General features: G+C 53.5%; 1 protein-coding gene across 3 annotated transcripts in view; it reads left to right on the forward strand.

The window, feature by feature from the left end:
- Mgat3 (beta-1,4-mannosyl-glycoprotein 4-beta-N-acetylglucosaminyltransferase) overlaps positions 1-22,782 on the forward strand; it is a 39,510-nt gene that overhangs the window by 11,735 nt on the left and 4,993 nt on the right. Inside the window, exon 1 of one of the 3 annotated variants that reach the window (XM_045153313.1) lies at positions 2,023-2,121. The exons of 1 other annotated variant lie outside the window; for it this stretch is intronic. The gene's annotated coding sequence lies outside the window, so the exon portion shown is untranslated. Of the gene's footprint in view, positions 1-2,022; positions 2,122-7,007; positions 7,125-22,782 lie in introns of those variants that run through there. One more of the 3 variants, XM_045153315.1, reaches the window with a different exon arrangement.

Genomic DNA, 22,782 nt, shown 5'->3' on the forward strand with positions numbered 1-22,782 from the left:
CCCCTAGCAACACACACACACACACACACACACACACACACACACACACACACTCCCCTCCAGAGGGACTATAAGGAATGGCACACAGAGAATGGGGCTTTTTAGAATAGAACACTAAGGTCAGGCTAGAGAGATGGCACACGAACCCCATCAAGGCCGGGTTCATTGTGACGCTCAGGTCCCCAGACCACAGCGTAATGATGCAGACCAGTCCTCTCAGATCCTCCTGTGACAGAGCCTGCTCTATGCTTTGCAGTGACAGGTGCTGGGTAGTGACCCCTTGCCTGCAAAACCAAAGGACCCAGGTTCAATTCCCCAGTACCCACGTAAAGCCAGATATACAAGGTGCCACATGCATGTGGGGTTTGTTTGCAGTGGATAGAAGCCCTGGTGTTCATTCTCTCTCTCCCCACTCCCCTTCTCTCTTAAATAAATAAATAAAAAATATTAGAACACTAAGGCCAGCCTTTAGTAGCCAATGGGAAAACTGAGACAGGGGGAGGGCAGATCTTGACCCAGGCTAGAGTAAGGAGTATGTCCCATTCCTTCAGCAAGTTTCAACTCCCTCATCTGTGAAATGGGTTGAGGATGATGCAAGATAGTCACATTGTTTGGGAGTCTGGGTCACGGGGCTTTGCTGAGATACCTTCAGCACCATCTCCTGGAATCACCTTCTCATGCAGAGATGATGGCTTTCTTGTATTTTTGTTTTTCTCCTTTCCTAAGGTCACAGGGCCACGTGGGCACTGATAGAAAAGTTTCTGGATTTCTGGATGAGAAATGAAGTAATTGATAGGGAAGAACAAGTGGGTATTCAGTAGCAGTCAGCTTTGCCCCTGTAGCTCTGTGCCATCCCTGCCTTTGGATGATGGACAGTCTCGATGAGAATCTCCGGTGGAGACAGTTGAGCATTCACTCAAGAGGTCCAGGGCTTTTCATCACAGAAGCGTCCAACCTGCCCCCAGTGCGCCGGGCGTGGCTGCCCCTTGGCTCTTGCTGTCACCCAGAAATACCCTCCCACAATATCAAGCTGGGCTCCCTAGTGCCTCAGGATCTTATGTGACACTTTCGGATGTCCTTTGAGGAAGTGCTAGTTTCCAGTCGCTGGGCTAGGCGGCGTGCATGGCACCCTGCGACTGTGACGTCATGGCGGTAGATGTAGGGTGCCACACCTGGAAGATCACCCCGTGGTGGCTTAGGGTCTACACGGCCAACTTCCAGACCTAGGTCTGGCTCGCTGCTGCAACCCCAGGCAGAGAGCAGAGCAGAGTGACCCAGAGTATTTTGGGAAGGGAGAAGCGGAGGGTGCCCAGCCAGCGGCGCCCATGAGCCCCGCCAAGTCCGGGTTCACTGTGACGCTCAGGTTCCCAGACCATAGCGGGAGTGATGCGGACCAGCCATCTCAGATCCTGCTGGGACAGAGCCTGCTCTTTCGTTTTGCAGTGACGGGGGCTTGGGCCGTGACCCCACGGCATGTGCTGAAGCGTGGGCACAGTGAGGAGAATACTCACCCACTTGCTTCAGCCATTCCCCGCGTTCCTCCTTTCCCCAAGCTCCTCCGAGCCCTGCGCAGCTCACTCTGTGCCCTGAAGGCTGGAGTCATTCCCGGTGTCTTCCCTCTGTGCCATCAACGTCTCTCCCATTAGAGGGGACCCCTGGAGCACTCATGGAACTGAACCACTTCATTGGAGCCAGTGTGGCACTGTGGGCAACAGAAGGACCCTGGACCACTTTTCTGAGCTGCACACCAGGCCCGGGAACCCAGAAGCCTCGTCGGAGGCTGTGGGTGGCCTTAGAGAGAGTCATTTATTCACTCAGCAGATCATGCTCCATTGCTTCCTTTGTCTGCTTGTACTTGGGCCTGGGGACACAGGTCAGGTCAGAAGATAGTGCAGGGCCTCTAGGGAGCAGACACAGCATGATGACAGCTCAGAAGCCAGCAGGCAGTCCAGGCTGGAGGGATGGGTGCAGGGAGAGAGATTTTCCTGGAGTTCCCAGTCTCCTAGCTTGTTTGGACTTTATCCCTGGGCCAGTGGGTCCAAGGAGAGCAGCAGTAGCTTGGGTATGACTGGCTCCCAGAGTCCGGGTTAGGAGTCTCAGAGAGGCTGCATTGCCATCTTGGTGAGCACGGCTGGTGGGCCAACCTACCTGGGGTGTGGGCTTGGGGAGGAGGGCGTTTGAGATGTTCCTGGCTGGCCAGGGCACTGCATGATAGGTGAGGCGACCATAGAGCAGGAAGATGGGTGTGTGTGTGTGTGGGATGGGGGGAACCCCCAGGGGGTGGCCTGGTATATGTGTGTGGCTAGCCAGCTAGTCATATCTCTGACACGGTCCGGAAGAAGGGACATTGGGTATGCTGATGTTGTCAAGGGTACCTTTTGGTGCCAGGCACGGGTCACGGGTTATCAGCTCAGTTGTTGATACAGACCGCGGAGAGGCCCTTTTGCGTCTGGCTCGTCGAGGAGGCTGCCAGGCCATGCAAGCTGCTTGGAGGGGTTGGAGGGAGGCCTGTGTGACCCACGGCTCTGGCCGCTTCCTCCTGGCTGGCTGTCCGTCCCTCATCATGCCGTCAGCTCTACAGCTTACTCTCCTCCAGCCTGGCAGTCAGTCCCCTTGGCTGCCCTAGGATATCCACTACCTGCCCCCGTTGCCTGTGCCAGTGAGAGTGCCCACTGCACTCCCTGTGCATGCCCCCCCCCCACACACACCGCAAGGACAATGGCATTAGGGACAAGGCAAAGCTGTCTCACAAGAGTGACTCTGTCAGCCACCCCCATACCAGAGAAGCCCTGAGAAGATAGAGGCGGGGTGTGGGGGGGAGAACAACCCCCTCCCTTCTCCAGCTTCCATAGAGCTAAGGCTCCGAACTGAAGTGGCCCTTTGTACATTGTCCCAAGAGGCCCAAGGGGCCTTGGTGGGAGGGGCTGGCACTGCTGGCTGAGACGATTGACTGCTGGCTTGGGGAGGGGAGGGGCTGAGAGGGCTTTCTTGGCCCTGGGGCTGGGGTGAGTCCTTGCTCACTGGGCCTTGGGACTGTTTGGTCCTCAGCAGCTGTTTACTGCCCGGCCAAGCTCTGTGGTGGGGGGTAGGGAGCTACAGTGACCCCTCTTCCCTGTGGTTTTGTTCCTGGAGGATGGAAGACGTAAACAAGGGACTGCTTCTCCCTGCAGGGATGAACGGAGGGCTGAGACCTAGAGAGAGGACCATTGGGGAACAGGGCTCAGGAAAGTGGTCACACCAGTGACATCAGAAAGAGAGGCAACCGAGCCGGGCGTGGTGGCGCCCGCCTTTAATCCCAGGAGGCAGAAGTAGGAGGGATAGCCATGAGTTCAAGGCCACCCTGAGAGTACATAGTGAATTCCAGGTCAGCCTGGGCTAGAGAGAGACCCTACCTCAAAAACAAAAACAAAACAACAACAAAATGTTAGATGAGGGCTGGAGAGATTGTTCATCAGTTAAGGTGCTTGCCTGAAAAGCCTGATGACCCAGGTTCGATTCCCCAGTACCCACGTAAATCCAGATGAACAAAATGGGGCAAGCACCTGGAGTTCATTTGTAGTACTGGAGACCCTGGTGCGTCCATTCTCATTCTGTCTGTCTGTCTGTCTCTCTGCTTGCAAATAAATGACAGACAGGTAGATATATGACAGATACAGATATTAGAAGACTAGCATCACTGAGAAGGGCCAGGATTTGAATACAGGCCCATTGAGTCTGGGTCCCAGGAAGCCCCCGCCCCCAGCACTGTTTTCCTGCTGGAAGGCGGGTGTTTCACCTGTCACAGCCCAAGGAGCTCAGCCCTGGGCCCTCGAGCCTTGCTTGTTCTTCACTGTGGTAAGATGGGAGGGCCGCGCTCTCTCAGATCACCACCTACCTCCATCCCCAAGATGTGGAGCACCGCTCTGGTGGAGGGAGGGAGCACTCTGCTCTCCACTCTGTGGCCACAGAAACCAAGCCACGGCAAAACCCCAGCCTGGCTCTGAGACAGCTGCTCTCCCCTTCCCTGCCGTAGATAGGGCGAGACCACTGATTAAGGTCTGGAAGGGCGTGTGGCTGAGGGTGGCGGAGAGCCATGGGGCAGGGCCTCCTGGCAGATTTGTCCCCCACTGGCCTCTGGCAAGTTGAGGGCTTCCATGATAAGCCTGGGTAGGATGGGGCTCAATGAGTGCTCAGCTTGGGTGGAGTGTGAGTTGGAGCCAAGGTTTCCTTCCTCTAAAAGAAGATGTTAATCATTAACCTCTTGTCCCCCCCCACTTACCTGGCCCCTCGCTGCGCCTAAGCCCATACCCTGCCCTTCCCCTCAACCCCAGCCATCCTCCGGCCACAGAGGGGACAGGGCTTTTGTGGAGCCCCTCGCCTGCTGGACACCTCCTGATTCTCCACAATGACTACTTTCAGCAGCTGGGGTCCATACAAGCCATCCATGTGCCCAACGGAGATGCTGGGCACAGAAGGTCAGGGCCGCCGGCCTGTGGGCATCTTGTTTACTACAGCCATGTTCATGCATGTCAGCCCTGGGGACCTGAGCTTGGTGCTCACAGCCTGCCCGCAGAGGGAGGCCACTGAGCCCACCTGAAGTGTCCATGACACCATGAATCCTGGGGTTGAAGGCTGCCCCCCACACCAAGGAGGTAGGGGTTGAGCTGAGGCACAAAGAGGGGGAGGGGACCCCCCTCAGTGTGGGGACACTGTGTGCAAAGCCCGACCGGCCTCTCTCGCAACAGGAATGCTCTGAGCTTGGTGCAGCCACCTTCCCCACCGGGGCCTAATTTATGTTTTCCTCTTCTTAGGGGGACCCCACAGAGCATGAAAGAGAGGGTCCTGTCAAGGGAGGATTCATGAGCTTGGTGCCAGGCAGGATAGTAGCTGTTTGGGGAATCTCTGCTACGCTCCTTATTTCTCACCTATGGCCAACCACAGGGAGCCCAGCTCTGCTCCAGTGTATTGAGACCCCCTAATGACACCCATCCCATGGATGTGTGGGCTCACCTAGGTAGATAGGTAGAGCTCCACCTATCCCAGCACTTGGGAGGTGGAGGCAGAAAGACCAGGAGTTCAGGATCATCTTCTACTATGTAATGAGTTCAAGGCCACCGTAGGCTACATAAGATCTTACATCAAAAAACCAGGAGAAGGGGCTGGCCAGGTGGCACACGCCTTTAATCCCAGCACTGTGGGAGGCAGAGGTAGGAGGATCGCTGAGTTCAAAGGTAGTCTGAGACTACATAGTGAATTTTAGGTCAGCCCGGGCTAGAGTGAAACCCTGCCTCAAAAAAAAAAAAAAAAAAAAAAGAGAGGCTGGAGAGATGGGTTAGTGGTTAAGGTGCTTGCCTACAAAGCCTAAGGACTCAGGTTCAATTCCCCAGTACCCATGTAAGCCAGATGCTCAAGGTGGTACATGTGTTTGGAGTTTGCAGTGGCTGGAGGCCCTGACACATCCATTCTCTCTCTATGTACTTCCTTCTCTCTCTCAAATAAATAAACAAAATAGTTAAAAAACAGAAAAAAAAAATAAGCAAGAGCTAGAGAGATGGCTCAGCACTTAAAGGTGCTTACTTGCAAAGCCTGATTGGCCTGGGTTCAATTCCCCAGTACCCATGTAAAGCCAAATGCACAAGCTGGCACATGCGTCTCTTGTTCATTTGCACTGGTAGGAGGCTCCAGTGTGCCAATTGTTTGCTCTCTCTGTCTGTCTCTCAAATGAATAAATAAAAACATAAAGAAAAAAACCAGGAAGTTGGGTGTGGTGACACACGCCTTTAATCCCAGCACTCTAAAGGCAGATGTAGACAGATCAATGTGAATTTGAGGCCAGCCTGAGACTACAGAGTGAGTTCCAGGTCAGCCTGAGCTAGAGTGAGACGCTAACGCTACTTCAAAACACACACACACACACACACACACACACACACACACACACACACAATAAAATACAACAACAACAAAAACAACCAGGAGAAAGCCAGGTGTGGTGGCACATGTCTATAATCCCAGCACTTGGGAGGCAGAGGTTCCAAGAAGGATCTCCCTGAGTTCAAGGCCACCCTGAGACTACATTGTGAACTGCAGGTCAGCGTAGGCTACAGCGGAAACCCTACCTCAAAAAAATTTAGAAGAATGGCGCACACCTTTAATCCCAGCACTCCGGGAGGCAGAGGTAGGAGGATCACTGTGAGTTCAAGGCCACCATGAGACTACATAGTGAATTCCAGGTCAGAGTGAGATCCTACCTCGAAAAACCAACCAACCAACCAACAAACAAAAAACCACCTCAAAAGAGAAAAACAAACAAGACAGGAGAGAGAGTTCGGTACCCGCACTTGCTCCTCAGTTTCCATCCACGCCTCAATGAGAGTGCCCAGGAGCCCCCCAGAGGAGGACCAGGGCACAGTTCTAGGACCCTGTGCCCTTGGGGTGAGGATCTGAGGAGGCAGGTGTGAGTTTATCTGCACTTGGCCTTGACAGCTCGCTCCAGGCTGGGAGCGTGCAGGTGCTTCCCCATCCCCCACCCGGGCACCTGACTCCAGATCTTTGCCCTGCCCTGCCCAGGAAGGTGGGGCTGCCTCTCCAGGGTTACCTATTTTACAAATGAGGAGACCTGAGAGGTGAGGTGCCCAGCTGGGAAGGCAGTCCCAGCTGGAGGGCAGGGTTAGCGTTGGGTCTGGCCCAGGGCCATCCTCTATGTAGTCACTTACTGACACCCAGTTCTGCGTAGGGAAGTTAGAACAGCCGTCATAAAACCCAGGCCCTAAACCCAGAGTCCTCAGTGGCAGCTGGGACTGAGCGCTGAGGGAGGAGGGCTCAGGGCGGGTCCCAGGTGACGGCAGAGTTGGGGGCAATGGCTTGGAGAGGAGCAGGCAGTAACCCCACGCGTGTGGGGAGCCACGTTCACTGGGAGAGCTCAGGCTTATCATCTGTGCCTCGGTTTCCTCACTGTTAAGGGAGGCTGGCATAGGATGCAACCAGGACCATTGAGCAAACTTCTGGAGGGCAGCTCTGGGTGGTCTTAGACACGCCCCCGGTGTGGCAGACCTCTGGGGCGCTTGTGGGTGTTGGTTTGACACAGCAAGCAGACTAACTCCGGAGGCGCTGGTGCACCAGCCTAGGAGGCCTCTCTCTTACTGGTGAGTCCCCCCCTCTCCCCCCACCCCCGGGGGCCAGGGTGCAGTGCAGGGGAGGAGGAAGAAGAGATGTGGGCAAGGAGGGATGGATGGCGATGGCACGGCAGGGGCAGCCTGGGCAGGAGTCTGCCCCGTGTGTGACCACGTCCTGCTGGTCTCTTGAAGCCTAGGCCTTACTTTGGACTTTCCCTAGCCTTTTCGAGTACTGTCGCTCCCCAGCTCTGTGACAAGCTGCTGGTGGCATGATGCAGAGTGACCTGTTGCCATTGGTGTTGGGTAAAGGTGAGGGTCTGCTGGGCAGCCCTTTGTTTCTGTAGGGGACTTAGGGTTTTGTGAACGTGGTTTTAAAAAAAATCTCTGCAGCTGGCCTAAGCTACAGAGTGAGTTCCAGGTCTGCCTGGTCTCGAGAGAGACTGCCTGCAAAGCCTAGGGACCCGAGTTTGATTCCCCAGTAGCCACCTAAAGCCAGATGCACAATGGCGCATGTGTCTGGAGTTCATTTGCATTGGCTAGTGGCTCTGACATGTTCATTCTCTGTCTTGCTATCTATCTCTTAAAAAAAAAAAAAAAGAAAATCCTGTAGCCAAGCCTGACTGCTGTACCTCGGGGCTCACGCTGGTCCAGGCTGGCAAGGGAGGCCTCGGACAAGGAAATGAGGGGGGTCATTGGTAGGGCAGGTAGGTGGAGTTCTCCTGGGTGTGGGGGCCCTTGTGGCTGCCCAGTCACTGGCCGGAGTCAGGGAGATGGCTTGTTTAGGGTCACACATGTAATCCTAGCACTTGGGGAGGTAGAAGCAGATCATACTGTGAACCCTGATGGCATCAGGGTGCCAGGGAGGACTTTGTCCCCAAAACCTGAGTGAGGAGCCCAGATGGCAGATGAGTGTGAAACTTGCTGCTGTCACCAGTCAGCTGTGAGTTAGGGGAGGTCCTCTGGCTGAGGAGGGGAGGAGGGAAGAGGGGAAGGAAGAAGAGAGAGAAGGAAGAGCGCTGGGCTGTCATGAAGGTGAGTGGAAGGGAGTCACCATCTCCTGGGAGGTGCTTGCCCCGTCCACCCGCCTCTGCCTGGCCGGAGGGCTTAGCTGCTTAGAGCTTCTGATCTCGCTCCACCCTCAAGGGTCCGTGCAAGGGTTTCATACTCAACTCTACCCACTACACTGGGCTGGGGGTTTCTCATATGTCCACCTTCGTGTCTCCAGCCTGCCCTGCGCGGGCTGCTGTGCCCTCTGCAGTGGCTCCTCTACCCGGGGCCTTGGCTTAAGGGTCCTCCTCGGGCTGCCTGTCGCACACTGTCAGCTCACTCTCATCTGCCCTCCATCCCCCTGTGCGCTGAGCTTCGCGAGGGCCTCGTCCTTCTGTCCGGCTCATTAGAGCACCGGCGTCCCAGATTAGAGTCCTCAGGTCCCTCCGGCCTTCTCAAAGCTCCGAGTCACCTTCTTCCACCCTGGCCAGCTCCACTCATCATCCGGCCAGTTCACTGGGCATGTGGCCCTGCTAGAGAGACAGCCCTCATGAAGGAGGACCGGATCCCCGAGAAGTCCCAGCCCTAGGCCTGCAAGTTTCGCATGCACGAAGACTCCCTCACTCTGGCCTGGCCACCTCCATGTCCCCACTCTGAGGCAGTAGCCTTGTCCCACTCCTTTGTGCTTGGAATGCTATTCGTTCTCTCCCTGCCCGCAGCTTCAGACCAGGCTGTGTGCACGAGGCAAGAAGAATTGCCAGGACCCAGTTACCACTGGCCCAAGTAGGGTATCCGTCGTCCATGTCGCCTCCGAATAGTTCGTACAATCCCCTGTAAGGCTGGCGGCTGCAAATCCAGCCTAGCACTGCATCATCCCCTGAAGTCAGAGCCTTGGGTTTTGCCTGCAGTGTGGCCTTGGCCAGGTCACTGCCCATGTCTGAGCCCCATCCGCTTGTTCATGGAGTAAGGAAGTCACCGTCCGTTCTTACCCTGGGTCCCTGCCCCGACTCAGAACCCTGCTCTCCCTGCAGAGCCTCTCGCAGGCCCTCAGCCGTGTGCCCTCTCCAGGCCTCGCTTCACGTGCGCACCTGGTGCTTGTCCTGCCAGGCCCAGGCCCTGGCACTTTAAATCAATGCCTGGCACTCGAGATACAGCCTAGTAGTAGAGTATTTGCCAAGCCTGCTTGAGGCCTTAGATGCAGTCCCCAGTACTGCAAAATTTATATGTATGGTCCCTCCCTCTCTTTCTCTATCTGCCTCTTTCTTTTTCCCTCAAATAAAATAGAGATATTAAAAATAATCAAGGGCTGGAGAGATGGCTTAGCAGTTAAAGGTGCTTGTTTGTGAAGCCTAAGGACCCAGGTTCGATTCTCACATAAGCCAGATGCACAAGGTGGCACATGCATCTGGAGTTCATTTGCAATGGCTAGAGGCCTTGGCACTCCCATTCATGCTTAAAAATTTTTGTGTGTGTGTGTTTATTTTTATTTATTTATTTGAGAGCAACAGATGGAGAAAGAGAGGGGGAGAGAGAGAGAGAGAGAGAGAGAATGGGCACGCCAGGGCCTCCAGCCACTGCAAACGAACTCCAAATGCGTGCACCCCCTTGTGCATCTGGCTAATGTGGGTCCTGGGGAATTGAGCCTTGAGCCAGGGTCCTTAGGCTTCACAGGCAAGTGCTTAACTGCTGAGCCATCTCTCCAGCCCCTCTCTCTCTCTCTCTCTCTCTCTTTTTTTTTGGTTTTTTGAAGTAGGGTCTCACTTCTGGCCCAAGCTGACCTGGAATTCACTATGGAGTCTCAGGGTGGCCTCAAATTCACAGCGATCCACCTACCTCTGCCTCCTGAGTGCTGGGATTAAAAGCGTGTGCTGCCACACCCGGCTTTCTCTCTCTCTTTTTTTAATACAACTTATTTTTTAATTTTTATTTATTTATTTGAGAGTGACAGACAGAGAAAAAGAGAGAATGAGCGTGCCAGGGCCTCCAGCCACTGCAAACAAACTCCAGACACATGTGCCCCCTTGTGCATCTAGCTAACATGGGTCCTGGGGAATCGAGCCTCAAACCAGGGTCCTTAGGCTTCACAGGCAAGCGCTTAACTGCTAAGTCATCTCTCTAGCCCTATAACTTATTTTTAAAAATATTTTATTTATTATTTATTTGAGACAGAGAGAGAAAGAGAATGGGCTTGCCGGGCCCTCTAGCAACTGCAAACTAACTCAAGACGCTTGTGCTACAATGTGCATCTGGCTTATGTGGGACCTAGAGAATTGAACCTGGGTCCTTAGGCTCCACAGGCAAGCACCTTAACTGCTATGCCATCTCTCCAGCCCTTATTCTCTCTCTGACTGTCTCAAATAAGTATTAACAATTCCATATATGCATACAAATATTTATATTCATTCCTGGAGCACTCATCATAGCCCTGTTTGGCAAAATGAGGAAGTCGCTGAGACCTGGGGACATGGAGAACCTCGGCAGTCTGGCTTCAGGGTCTGGATATAGCCTGGGCTGCCTCTGTGTAGAGCAAGGCTCCAGGGTCCCTTCTCCTTCCTCACCTGCTCTCTTCTGACCCCACTGCTTCCCCCTCCCCTGGCCTGGGTCACTTGGGGTTCTCCCAACCTCACTGCACATCAGGCACTGCTGAGCCCCTGACACCCACCTCCCCATGGATCTGCTGGCCCCCTTCATCCCTTCTAGGGCACAGATTGCCATCTCTGGGCTCTTGCCTAATGTTCCAGGGTGCCAGGCAGCTTTCCTCCCTCTATAGTCACCTAGCATTTGTAGGGCACCACTGTGCTGAGACCTTGTCATCAGCCTCACTGCCATTTCATACTGAGGTCCCCCCCTTTCATCCTGGCTGGCTGTTGGCTCATCTGGCCCCATCATTCCAGTGTGGCTGGTGTAATGGATCCAGCTGGCTCCTGCCTAAGTACTCAGATCAATCTAAAGTGTGTTTCCATACAGTAGCTACGATACCATACCTTAGCATATCATTACCGTACCTCTTGCATGTGTGGCTACTAGAATCAAATCAAAGTAAAAGTCAGTTCCTGGGCTGGAGATACAGCTCGACAATTAAAAGTGCTTGCTTGCAAAGGCTGATTCCTGGGTCCGGTTCCCCAGTATCCACATGAATGGTGCATGCTGCTGGAGTTCATTTGCAGTGGCAAGAGTCGCTGGTGTATCCATTCTCTCTCCCTTTGCTCTTTCTCTTGAGAGAGAGAGAGCGAGATCGTTAGCTGCTGCAGCCAAGTTCAACTGCTTGATGGCCACACGGGGCTAGCGGTCAGTGCAAGCCAGGTACATTTCTGCAGTCACAGAAGTGCTGCTGGGTAGCACGGAAGCTGGGCATGTTGGGCATCGATGGGCGCAGGCCTACCAGGTTGTTCTGGGGCTCCATTCCAAGGCCTGCCTCTTCCCTCCCACTTGGGTGGGGGAGGTGTGGGTCTCAGACCTGGGAGGACGGTCAGTCTGCATGGCTGAGCAGAGGAGGGGTCTCGCGGTCACTTTACCCCTCTGAGGGTGCTTGTGAGGACAAAGCATGTGGGAAGCCCCCAGTCTCTTCCTGGCGCCCCGTGAGGCTGCGATAAGTGGCGGTCATTGCTGTTACCATGTGGAAGGTGAGCCAGGGCCATGCCGTGGACAGCAGGCCACAGCCTCACAGCTAGGTAGTGGGAGCCAGGAGGGCTTCTGAGCACAGCTGACCTACCCAGATGACTGACCCATGTAGCCACTTGCCTTAAATTTGTTTCTCCAAATCCTAAATCATTCAGAGTAAATGCAGGACAGTAAAATCACTTCAGAGGTTTTTCTTTATGGTTTTTTGAGGTCGGGTCTCACTCTAGCTCAGGCTGACCTGAAATTCACTATGGAGTCTCAGGGTGGCCTCGAACTCACAGCAACCCTCCTGCCTCTGCCTCCCAGAGTGCTGGGATTAAAGGCGTGCACCACCACGCCCAGCTATAACTTCAGAGTTTTAAGTTGTTGGCTTGGGCTGGAAACTGACCCTTAACTGGTTACCTAATGTTGGGAAACTTTTTAAACTTCAGTAAGTTCATCTGTAAAGTGGGATGGTGGGTTGTGAGAATTTAATTATGTATAAATTTATTCCATTGCCTTTGCCTTGTGATGGCTTGATAAAATTTGTTGCCACAATTTTCTTCCAATTATAAATGCATAATACTGAAAAGGCATGCATGAAAACACAGGCATATTTTTGGCCAGGTGTGGTGGCACACACCTTTAATCCCAGCACTCAGGAGGCAGAGGTAGGAGGATCGCCATGAGATCAAGGCCACCTTGATACTGCACAATGAATTCTAGGTCAGTCTGGGCTAGGGTGAGACCCTACCTCAAAAAACAAAAGAAATAAAGAAAGAAAACACAAGGTATATTCTTGTCTTTTTCACCAGAGAGGTCAGCAATGTTCATCTTTCAAAAAATGGTTTCCTACCACAGTGAATTCCAGGTCAGGCTGGGCTAGAGTGAGACCCTACCTTGAAAAAATAAAAACAAGCAAACAAACAAACAAACAAAAAGGTTTCCTAAACTGCACATGGTGGTACATGGCTTTAATCCCAGAACTTGGGAGGCGGAGGATGGAGGACTGCCATGACTGAGATTATAGAGTGAATTTCAGGTCAGCCTGGACTAGAGTAAGGCCCTACCTCAAAAAAAATTTTTTTTTCCTAGAATAACCATCAAAAACTGTTTATCCTTAAATGTTACTATCATATGTTTAACAGTAGTTTTTTTTTTTTTTTTTTTTTTTGGTTTCTTGAGATAGGGTCTCACTTTAGCCTAGGCTGACCTGGAATTCACTATGGAGTCTCAGGGTGGCCTTGAACTCACAGAGATCCTCCTACCTCTGCCTCCCAGTGCTGGGATTAAAGGCGTGCGCCACCACGCCCAGCTTGTAGTTAATTTTTTTTTCCCCAAGGTGTGGTCTCACTGTAGCCCAGGCTGACCTGGAACTTCCCGTGCAGTCCCAGGCTGGCGTCAAACTCCGCTGTCTCTGTCCATGGGCTTCTAGGGGAGTGGAAGCTGATGTGCAGGTTGGGAGTTTGGGAAAGGAGAGAGTCCCGGGGCGGCCGCTCCCAGGCCTGGGAACCAGCTCTCGCAGGCACTCAGGGCCCCGCTGGGAGAGTTCCTTGGCGGCCTGCAGGGTGCTGGGTCAGTGCATAGTGCAGAGGATTTGGACGGAGAAAGGCCGTGGGCAGCGGTGGGGCTCGCCGGAGGTGGCGGAGGGACTGAGAATTGTCAGCATGGCTTGCTTCTTCCCTGGAGCTGAAGCCACACAGCAGGTAGAATGCCTCTGGTGGGGATCCAGGTGGCCTGGGCACCCACCTTCCCGAGCACTGGTGTAGCTTTCCTCTCCACCCGTGGATGGACACAGTGGCAATTGTCCCCTGGTGCACAGGATTCACAAAGACCCTTTGGTCATCCAAGGAGGATGGCACTCTTGACCACACTTGGCCTCCTGGGACCCCGGCCCTCCTCAGCCAGGCCTTCTGTGGGCTGGCGCAGGATGCCTTGGGCGGGGGGGTCGATTTCCCCTGCCTTCATTCTCGTCAGCAGGTTGTGGCTGGGTGGGTGCTCAGCCTCTCTCAACCTCTGTTTCCTCTTATACTTATAGAAATGCCCACCTCGGGGGCTGGAGAGATGGCTTAGCAGTTAAGGCGCTTGCTTTCAAAGCCAAAGGACCTCGGTTCAATTCCCCAGTACCCACGTAAGCCAGATGCACAAGGTGGCACGTGCATCTGGATTTCGTTTGCAGTGGCTAGAGGCCCTGGTGTGTCCATTCTCTCTCTCTCTCTGCCTCTTTCCCTCTCTCAAATAAATAAACACAAAATATTTGAAAGAAATGCCCAGCTGCTTAGGAATGTCCACGTGCAGTCTGGATGGCACATGGGTAGTAGAGTGACCATCGCATGTAGCCACAACCCATGCGGAGCCTGGCCTTCTGCCTGCTCCCCACAGGAATGACTAGTGGCTAGCGCTAGCTAGCTCTTCCTCCAGTCCTGCTTGGGACTCTGCTGTGGTCTGTAGCCACCCGCTGTGCCTTGTCGCCACATGTGGTGTTGTGAAACTTCAAGTCAGGGAATCCTCATTTAGTCTCCAAGACCAGAGGAGGAGGTCGCTGTCTTCTGAGCCCTGGACACTGACCTGCTGTTTCATCCCAGGGGAGAAATGGGAATTAGTTGTGGGAGCTCCAGGGACACTGATGCAGAAACATGGGCCCGTAGAGTGATGGGTTCCAGTCACCAGTCAGTGGCAAGCAGTCCCCGCTTGGTCCGTTCCTTTCCCAAAGCCCACCAGAGCGAGGCATGCCCTGCAGGGCATCTGCATTTGGTTGCCTGGCAGGAGACCCACATGGAAGGGCCCACCCCTCCAAAAAAAAAGGACGAGCATTTACAGAACAGTTCCTAATGCCAGGATTTTTGACACCATGGCTCTACAAACTGCAAGACAGGGCATCTCTTTCCCCTGCGAAGACTGAGGCTCAGGCACAGTAAACTGCTGAGGACATTCACCGCCCAGTTACAGCATCAAATCCCGCAGACTTCCAGTAACACTGGAGGCCAGTGCTCATTGAGCAACCCGCTGGGTGCCTAGGAAGGCTTTCCAGCCAGCCACTTGCCTGGATTAATGGAAGGGGAACTGAGGCGCAGGGAGACGGAGTAACTCCACAAGCCACAGGCAAGAGTGTAGCCGCTACCCACACAGGTTGGCAGCAGACACTTCTGCTCTGCTCCTGGAGGTGGGCAGAGGGCTCAGGGGCCTGGCACAGGATGGAGAGTGAGGACAACTCAGTCAAGATGGCCTTTTAAGTATATGGACCAAGTCCCGGATACCAGTGAGGTCCATCCTTGAACTGTTTCTAAGCTGGTGGCTGTAGATGGAGGCCGAGGACACCTCCAGATTCCATCTCATGGACACCTCAAGAGTGTCTAGGGTGTTGGCCTGTCCACTAGTGGAGGTTGGCCCCTTGTCCCAGTTGGAGGACATAGAGGCCTCATTGCTATTCCAGAGCTGAGGATGCCAAGGACCAGGCATTGAGGGTCAGGGGCACACAAGGGAAGTGTCATGAGCCATCTGAACCAGAGAAGGGCAGAGAGCAGGGGCAGGGGCCACACCAGCCAAAGGCACCCTAGGGCCAACCTAGGACCCTGGTCAGCGTAGACAATCTCAGGACCACGGAGAGCTCCATGGGTGCCTTCTTGTACCCCTAGGACAGCTGTACCCCAGAGCTGCTACCCGCCTAGCCAGCCCCACACCACAGCCTCCAGAGGGCATTGGCAGGACTCAACCTGAACCTGACTCTGAGGTCATGACTGGGTCATTGTGATGGTTAGTTTTAGGTGTCACCTTGGCTAGGATTAGGAAATCCCCAGAGAAGGGGCCATGCATTATTTCTGAGTGTCTGTGAGGGTATTTCTGGAGGAAACTGGCCAGGAAGTAGGTGCGCTGGGGACAAGAAGGTCCGCTTCAGCATGGGAGAGCACTGCCTGATGGACTGGAGGCCTGAGAAGAGGAAAGGCCATGAATCCCTCTCACGGGGCTGGGGTGCCAGACTCCAGCTTTGGACTGCTAGAATTCCCACCAGTGGCCCATGCTTTCTCCAACTTTTAACCTTGTGCTGAGGACTACGCCATCATCTTCCCTGGCTCTAAGGCCTCTGGATTTGCCTAGGCCAACCCACCAGGTCTCCCAGGGTCTCTAGCTGGTAGAGGACTGTCGCCGGACTTCTCAGCATCCATAACCAAGTGAGCCACTTAGCCCTAATAAATCCTCTTTCTGGTCTGGAGAACCCTGATTCACACAGCCACCGGGCTCCAGCTCGTTAGATTCCCTCTCCAGCCATCGCCTTCCGAGCAGAGGCCAGGGAGGGGGCACAGGAGGGAAGGGAGAGGTAGAAGAGGGAGGGAAGGATGAAAGCCCGCCCAGCTCAAACTTTCAAGGGCACCAACACAAGCTGCCACTCTAGCTTGGCCCCCTGCCCCTCATGTTCAGGCCCCTGGGGTGGGATGTAGCTCACGGTTTCTGGCAGTGGGTTGGTGTGACAGGTGGGGTTCTTCCAGGGAATCTCAGACCTGCTTCCCCGACGCCCCAGAAAGCATGGCGCTGTGTTCTAGCCCCCACCCCCACCCCAGCAGGCTCAAGCTTCGCCTGGCCTTCACTGTGGAACCCTAAACTCTGTTGTTATTGCTGTGCCTGCCAGAGCTGGGGTCTTGGCTGGGTCTCCATGCCAAGCCTTTGCATCCTCTGCCCTCCACCTGATGGCACTCTCCTCTCTGCCAGGCTGGGGACTAACCACAGGGGTAAAAAGAACTAGCGTGTATTGGGCACTTAGTGCGTCCTGGACCCTGCACTTGGCATTTCATCCAACTCTTAGATGAGACAGTGCAGCAACAGGATGGTGATACACATCACACACACACACACACACACACACACACACACACACACACACACAGCAAATGGCAGACTGGGGTCTGAGTGGGGCAGTCTCTACCTGTGGAAGTGACAGAGCACCTGGCGGTTTCTCTGGACAGTGAGGGGTTCCAGAGGCCCCTGACACTTGCTCATTGAATTTTATTTTATTGGTTTTTCGCAGTAGGGTTTCTCTTGTCCAGGCTGACCTGGAATTCACTATGTAGTCTCAAGGTGGCCTCGAACTCACAGTGACCCTTCTATCTCTGCCTCCCAAATGCAGGCATGAAAGGTGTGTGCCACCACGCCCAGTTCTGGATTTTATTAATTAATTAGAAAGGCAGATAGAGAGATTGGGTGCACCAGGATCTCTAGCCACTGAAAACAAACTCCAGACGCATATGCCACTTTGTGCATCTGGCTTTTCATGAGCACTGGGGATTTGAACCTGCTGGGTCTTTTGGCTTTGCTGGCAAGCGCCTTAACAGCTAAGCCATCCCTCCAGCCCATGCTCAAGTGAATTGTATTGCCTTGAATGGGACCTGAATATAGCCCCCAAACTGTGAGATAAAACTTGATAGCTAAAGGGCCTGGACAAGAGGTTTTGTCCCCAGAGAGCTGCTTCAAGGACTAGGAGCTCAGCCTGTGGGAGGTCCAAGTCCTTTCTCAGCTAAACTTGGTTCTCAGACAGCTCCTGGGATTGCAAGTTCCCAGAGGGACTTCCGCCAAGTGCATCCTGGGAAGCAGAGCGGGAGTGAGGCAGTGTCCCACGGTTCCTTTCCGGGGCTCACAAGAGGACTGCAAGCCCAAAGCCTTACTCCTGACCCCATTCCTCACATAGCTCTTCTGGAGAGGGTGCTGCAGAAGGGAGCTGGGGATGGGCTCCAGCAGCCGTGTGATGGTGGCCTGCCCTCCCTCCCGGCATGCTCTGGTTTGAGGAGGAGGGTGAGGAGCCTGCAGGTGGAGTGTAGGGTGCCCTGGACAGACATCTGCCCGGCCCCATGCAGACTGGACAGGAGTAGCATTCTGTAGCCTAAGGCTAGGCCATTTCTCTAGTTGGACTGTAAACATGACTCTTCCCATGCTTCCTGTCCGGTTAAGCCCCAGATTCCCCTAGAGTGTGACTGCACTCAGCACTTGCCTTTCACAATCCTCCCCATGCCGCCTTGGAGGCCACAGTCAGTTCTTGGCGGTAGCAATAGTGACTGTTCCAACCAGTCAGGCTTATAAGGTGGGGGATGTATTATAAGGTGGGGGATGTATTTGTGTGTGTGTGTGTGCGTGTGTGTATCCCAGACTGGCTTCAGACTCACTATGTAGCTGATAATGACCTTGAACTTCTGATCCCCCTCTTCTGCCCCCGCCCCCAGTGCTGGGATGACAGTTGTACGTCACCAGGTGAGGTCACGCAATGCTAGGGATAGGACCCAGGGCTTTCTGCACATCAGCTGAGGACTCTGAGGCCTACATCCCCAGCCCTGGACCACGCTTCCAACCATGGCCCAGGGCCCGCCTCTCCTCTCAAGTCTTCCCAGACTCACCTCCCCACCCTCCCTGCTGCTCTTCACTTGCTCCAAATACTCCTTCCTTCCTGCCTTCAACATTCATTCTTCCCACCGAGGACATTCTTCCACAAGCCCTGACGCTTCTCAGGTCTGCTGTCACCGTGCTGGGACAGGGAGGCATAGATGGAACACAGAGGGAGTCTGCCAGAGGACTGACTACAACTTGTAGAGCCCGAGGGCCCCATGATAGGCTGGAGACACTGAGCAGCAGCTACCAGTGGTGTGATCATCAAAGGCCAAAAGATGGAGAACCTAGGGGACCCCCTGATGAAACGCAGAGTCCCACGGCCAGGAACCTGGAGTTCTGATTCCAAGGGCAGGAGAATGCCCCAGCTCTGGAGAAGAGGACCTCACACTGCTTTACCTTTTCCCCCCTGTCCGTTGGTTGGTGCCTGTAGTGCTGTGGATCTTCCCCATGCCCTCTGGGCAGTATCCGTTTGAGACACCTAAACAAAGTTAACCACCAAAGTCACTTCTCAGGCAGCTGCCCCGCCACGCCATGTGACTCTGAGCCCACTCACGCCAGTCCTTTGTCCCTGCTGGGTGACAATAAGCAATGGACCGCAGTCTCTACCTCATAACCTTAGGTCCATTTGTCACATGTGCTCCCCAGTGCCCAGAAAGGTGCCAATATAGAGTAGACTCTGAGGAAGTACTTGACAACAGGGTAGGCGAGCACGGGTTAAAGGTGATGCTGGCATGCTGTCCCCTGGCTGTTCTTCACTAGTCAGAGGTAGACTGCTCTCGGGACTCCTCTTGACAGCTAAAAGGGGCTCACGCGAGCTTTTCCACGATGAAATGCCATGGCTGGTTCTGCAGAATCTAGTATGTTGACTGGTTGTTTGACAACGTGAAAGTTAGGTCATCCCCTGGCCTCAGTTTTCTCATCTGTAAAATGGGAGTGATAAGGGTACCTGCTATGTGTAATGTGCTCAGGACACTAGCTTTCATGTAGTATCAGCGATGGTTACTGTCACACCTGCTGCTTTCTCAGTGGTACTCTGTAATGCAAATGAAGCTGACTGTAAGCACTGTGACTTTAATCCTTGGTCAGGCTACCTGCACTGTTGAGGGAGGGGTACTGGCATGGGGACCTACACAATTCTGTGTCATTCCTGACTCACCTGTCACCGTGACATCCTCCGGGGAGATCTTTTCACATTTGTAAATATAATGGTCACAGTGACCTTCCAGGGGTGGCTGAGAGAGACTTACAGGAGACCCTGGATGCCAAGGTATGCTCATTTGTGTTAGGAAGGAAGAAAAAAAAAAGAGTCGAGCTAAGGAGGAAGAAGGTTGAAAAGCAAAAAGCTGTGACTGAGTCAGGTGTGGTGGTGCATACCTTTAATCCCAGCACTTGGGAGGCAGAGGTAGGGGGGGATCTCCATGAATTCAAGGCCAGCCTGAGACTATAGAGTGAATTCCAGGTCAGGCTGGGTTAGAGTGAGATCCTACTTCAAAAAAACCTGTAAGTGGAGTCTAAGAAAACATGGTTTTTAGTTGCTGCTGGCTTGGTCTGAGCTTTTGTGCCTCCTACCAGCCTGACTGATGTGGGGAAGCTTAATAGTTCCATGCGACTCAGCAAGACACCCCGTTGTGAGGGAGCCAGAGTCAGAGCAGAGACCCTTGATGTGGCAAGCCTGTCCTCCAAAAAGCACAGCTGGCCATGCATAACCAGATCCTGATGCTAACCCAGGTGCCCAGGGGGAGCGGGGTCAGGCTGACCTGGGTCCACAGAGGCCTATCTGAGCAAGCAGGACATCCCCTTCCGGTCCCCTTGCCAGGGTTAGTGTTTGCTGCTGCCAGGGAATTTAGCCTGGGTGGCAGCCCCCACCCTGCCCTTCATAGCTCATAGGCCAGCTCAGTCTAACCCAGCCTGGATTGGGGTGTGGATCCAGCACGGGGTGGACCCTTGGTAGAGAGAAACCACCCTCCAGGAGGCTCAGGATTGCATGCCAGGCCTGCACCACTGGCATGGGTCACTGTGAAGCTTCTACCTGTGTATACCTCGGGCTCCAGTACCCCTTTTGCCTGGTCGCCACACACCTATCTGCTGCCTTCGTCAGGCCTGGTCCTTCCTGCCCTTCTTGCTGGCCTGGTCTAACTACTCTCATGCCTTCAGACCAGGGTTGAATGCAGCCTGCAGAAAGCACCCCTAGACCACTTTGGAATGCTTCCAGGAATGGCCCTTCCCTCCCCAAAGCCACCGCGGACAGCCTGTAGTCACCTGTGCAAGCCTCACTTACACAGCTGATGGTGCAGGTATTTGAACTGGAGATCTAGGGACCCATCAGGTCTCTGGTACAGGCCCTCCCCCCCCCCCCCCACCAAACAGCAGCAGCAGCTGGGCTGTTCCTGGCTTGCTTGCTCAGGGCTCCTCCTGGAGGAGGAGAGGTCTCTGAGTGTGTGAAGGCGGCCAGCCTGCTCAGCCTTGTCACCTTGAGCTGATCCCGGGTCCCGGTGCAGAAAGGCTGGTTTCCACGTCAAGTGTGTCAGAAGTCTGCCTTCCGTGGCTAAGAGAAGATTATGTGGGGGGAAGGGGAGCTTCCAGGCTGGAGCATTGTAAGGGACAAAAGCAAGAGTTTCCTCGGGGTGTGTTTAGCCAGGCGTGGTGCCTCATGCCTTTAATCCCAGCACTCAAGGAGGCAGAGGTAGGAGGATCACTGAGTTTGAGGCCAGCCTGAGACTCCGCAGTGAATTCCAGGTCAGCCTGAGCTAGAGTGAGACCCTACCTTGAAACAAAGAAGCAAGTGTTTAGTTTTCCACTCCACCCAGCTGCCCTCAGGAAACAAGGGCGTGGTATTTCAGGGGCCACTAGAGAACCTGGAGAAGGAACCAAAACCAGAAAGGTACGTTTTGCTTTTCTTGTGTTACTGGGATTTGAACCCAGGGCCTTGCACACGCAGGCACTCTAGTCTAGGTCCAGCTCTGAAAGAAATGTTTTAAGGGAAAGGATGTTAATTAGAAGGTCAGCTTCAGATGCCGAAGGCCAGGTTTCTGCCCCAGCCCGATGTAACCTTCCCGGGTTAAGAAGGGCTGTTCACCTGACGGACACTCAAGAGCAAATACATCCTCCCCTATGCCTAGCCAGCGCTGGAGTACTGGCTGAGCTTGCTTGAGGCCCTAGGTTCTATCCCCAGTGCCAAAACACCACCAGTAGGACTACAAAAAACATGAAGTGTGGAGCCTGGCTCATAGTCCCACACTAGCACCAGTTTCCTCCTCGTGACAGTTGTACTGTCATGGAATGTTAACAGTAGAGGAGATTGGGTGAGGTAAGCAAGGGACCTTGTGTCCCACCTCTACAGCCACAAGGTAACTGGTAAATTGAACTGTACAAATGGGGGCTGGGTACATGGCTCTACAGTTAAGGTGCTTGCCTGCAAAGCCTAATGATCTAGGTTCAGTTCCCCAGTACCCACGTAAAGCCAGATGTGCAAAGTGTTGCATGTATCTGGAGTTCATCTGCAGTGGCTAGAGGCCCTGGTGCGCTCAGTCTGTCTCTGCCTGCAAGTAAATAAAAATTTATTTAGCCTTTAATACCAGCACTTGGGGGGTAGGAGTAGGAGGACTGCTGTGAGTTCGAGGCCACCCTGAGACTACATAGTGAATTCCAGGTCAGCCTGGGCTAGCGTGACCCCTCCTACCTCAAAAACCAAAAGAATTTTTTTTTTAAATTTAGTTCACACATTACTCATGAATACAGGTAATTTACCCGAAGTATCCTGAGTGTATTATGTGGTGCTTAAAATAAAATTGGAGATCTATCTCCACTAACAGGAAAATCTTTTAGATCTGTCATTGACTGAGGAGAACAACTTGAACTTTGTGTTTCACGTGATAACATCGGTGAAAATTACGCAGAAAACTTGCAGGTCAAACCAGCGGCACACCTCCAATTGGTTATGCCTGGGGATCAGTGCAGCACAGTGAACAGGAACTGTGATTCATTTATAAAAGGTTAGAATTGCTGGGGCTTGGTTGCCCATGCGTGTAATCCCAGCACTGGGAGACTGAGGCAGAAGTAACATGAGTTTGAGGCCAACCTAGGCTATAGTGAGTTCCAGGCCAGCCAGGGCTACAGTGAAATCTTGTCTTTTTTTTTTTCCCAGTGAAAAAGTACTGAAAAGGCTTTTGTGTTCACACACACACACACAGACACAGAGGGCTGGAGGGATGGCTTAGCGGTTAAGGCACTTGCATGAAAAGCCAAAGGGCCTTAGGTTCAATTCCCCAGGACCCACGTAAGCCAGATGCACAAGGCGGCACATGTGTCTGGAGTTTGTTTGCAGTGGCTAGAAGCCCTGGTGTGCCCATTGTCTCTCTCTCCCTCTTTCTACCTGCTTATTTCTATCTCTGCCCCTCAAATAAAAAATGAATAAAATATATTTTTTTAAAAAAGAAAGAAAAGGGGGCTGGAGAGATGGTTTAGCGGTTAAGCGCTTGCCTGTGAAGCCAAAGGACCCTGGTTTGAGGCTCAGTTCCCCAGGTCCCACGTTAGCCAGATGCACAAGGGGGCGCACGCGTCTGGAGTTCGTTTGCAGAGGCTGGAAGCCCTGGCGCGCCCATTCTCTCTCTCTCCCTCTATCTGCCTTTCTCTCTGTGTCTGTCACTCTCAAAAAAAAAAAAAAAAAAAAAAAGAAAGAAAGAAAGAAAAGAAAGGTGGTGCCAGGACAGGACCCTGTGGCAGCCTACATTAG

Source organism: Jaculus jaculus, chromosome 6, assembly GCF_020740685.1.
Source record: "Jaculus jaculus isolate mJacJac1 chromosome 6, mJacJac1.mat.Y.cur, whole genome shotgun sequence".
Lineage (NCBI taxonomy): Eukaryota > Metazoa > Chordata > Mammalia > Rodentia > Dipodidae > Jaculus > Jaculus jaculus.